The sequence below is a fragment of the Rhea americana genome, unplaced genomic scaffold (genome assembly GCF_003343005.1).
Source record: "Rhea americana isolate MKP2758 unplaced genomic scaffold, rheAme1 scaffold_177, whole genome shotgun sequence".
In the NCBI taxonomy this organism is placed as follows: Eukaryota; Metazoa; Chordata; class Aves; order Rheiformes; family Rheidae; genus Rhea; species Rhea americana.
The window spans coordinates 1,011,773-1,014,366 of NW_028185894.1; positions in this window are offsets into that span (position 1 = coordinate 1,011,773).

Sequence of the window (2,594 nt, forward strand, 5' to 3'; positions counted from 1 at the left end):
AGAAGCCAGCAGAGCATGTCCCAGGCAATGGCCCATTGTTCTGTTCTTCACATTGGACGTAGTGGAAAACAAACCGAGGGCTGAAGATACACCCAGCCAATAGTAAATCTAAATACGTTCGCTCCCCTTCATGCTCCTCAAACCACTTAGTGGTTTATGGTAGTTTTAGGTCTGTGTGAGATGTAACTCYGTAAAGCAGTGCTACCCCAGGACTCCCAAAGCACATCCATTCCAGCACACTGCTCTCCAGCTCCCTAACATTTCTGAGCCTGTGAAAAATTTAGGCGTATACTTAAGAATATCSAGGCATATATGAGCCTACAGAGATGCAATTACAGAGCAGAGATCATTTCGATCAGGCAGCTCTAGATTTAGCACTGGTCAAGTTGTTATCATGAACAGACCATAACAAATTCTCAGCTTGGTGATATCAAGTCACCGCAGTGGACATACCTCACCAGAAGCAATTTCAAAGTCTCTGGGCCTTATTCACCACCCAGGGATGCTCCTCTGATTTCAAGAGAAATATGAACATGACTGAAAACTAGGAAGTTACAATCTCCTCAATAAAAAAAWTTGGTTTTGGGTGGTGAAGCACCATGTATTTTAATATTGCTCTATAGGTAATGAGTCAAAGCTTAGTGCCTTGGAGCCAGGAGGAATCTGGAACCCAGGGAGCTGCACAAGGGGAACTCTGCTTAGTCTTAAACTATAGTAGTTCGTGTATTGTGGAGTGCTAAGAGGGCAACGATACAAGTTTAAGAGACCATTTTTCAGACTGCCCCTTGCTCTAAAGCAGCCACAGCAAAACTCATGGGCAGCACTAACTACAGCAGTAAGGCTTAATAAATAGCAAGTATAGTCTGTGTGACTTTTTTTCGGGTAATTTTTTTTTATTTTCTCAGGAATATTTTACAAGAATCTTTTTTAAACCTCTAACACCTGCTGAGATTAAAAGCGAATGTTCTGGAACACATGAAAGACTTGAGCTGAAACTTCCACTTTGAAGTAGAACTGCACAGATGAAGTTTCAAACCAACTTTGCCTTGCACCTGACAGCGTTCTCACCTTCAGCTTGTTCAAGTTCACCGAATACAATGAACTGGCACGGATAAAACATTTCCCAGAAAAGGAAAGGCAAGAAAATGAAAAGTCAGGAGCAACAAAGTTGGTCAATTCTGGTTTTGCTGTAATTCTACCAACTTTACATCAAATTAGACTGTCTGGGGCTCCAGTTCCCAGCCCAGCAGAATTGTGCAAACCATTTTCATTAGCAATGAAAATTCATATGCCAGACTAATACGCTAAGCTAGAGTAGCTGAGAGGGAGACACACAGCCTGAGCTGATAGTACACAACCATAAAATGCAGCAGGTTGACAGCAGGACAGACAGCAAGGGAAAGGTGACGTCTTGAACTGCTGCAGCCCTGAGAGAGAAACACAAGAGCAGGGTTGGGGAGCTGCTGCCCCAACTCCTACAGTTACAGCTACGATAAAACAAAAGGGAAAAATCGGAGAACCGTATTCCTGCACACACTTCTAGGCCTCACCTTTTGGCTCAAAACTTACTGATTTTAAAAGGTTATTTTTCCAAATGCAAATCAGAGATAGAAGCAGCACCATGTACTGACAATAATGAATTTCAGCCTCTATTTTTTTCTAAGAAAGGCAAACACTTCTGAGGGAAGGAGCCTTTCCAAATCAAAACTGTCACAAACCCTGTTTTTTCACTGAAAAAGCTATCCTAAGTCAGAAATTTTCCAACTGGACTTATTCAGCCAAACCCATTGAAAGTCAWTTTTTTTTCCCAGTGCCTTTGGCCAGAAAGCACAATGTACCATAAAAAAACACTTCTTCAAGACAGCCTTTAAATTTATGTTATCAAGATCATAYTGAGGAGATGACTGTTCTTCCTGGAAAGTGCATCTGTGGTCTCTTGACCGCAGTGGTCTCCAAGTTATGCATTTGTTCCCAGTTCATTACTCTTGCTAAAATCATTTCAAACACTGTGTAACATCAGATGCAGCCTTACAAAGGTTTTAAAAATGTACACCGCCTCCCATGAAAAAGGCCTGTCTCAATCAAATCGAAAGGATAAATAACATATATGCAAATGGAAGAAAAAAGGAAAAGGGAGCTCTGCGATGAAAARCGTATCGATAACATCGTACCTTGAGCAAATCATTTTAAATCTGAATGTTGGAGAGCGACTCTGCCCTTGGGTGCCTGGCTCTGTCCTGGTGGCCCATGAAGGGCATCAGTCCTGCCTGGTATTCAGCTTGCAGGAGCCAGGGAGCAAGGACTCTGTGCACAGAGCATCTYGTCTAAGCAGCTGCAGCTTCTGGTGAAACAAGGGGAGGCCCAGATCTCAGAGAAGCAACTGTTATTTTAAAAATACAAGCATCAAAAGAAAAAAAACCCACCAAATTACAAGAGCATCAAGGAGAAGGGCTTGAAGTAAAAATGATTCAAGCTTAACTCATGTACAAAATGGAGTCTGAAAATAGGGAGCAAGAAATATCCAGCAAATTAGATCTTACCAYAGCAGGAATCAGATATCAAAACTACTGAAAAACAAAGGTTTTGAGAATGAG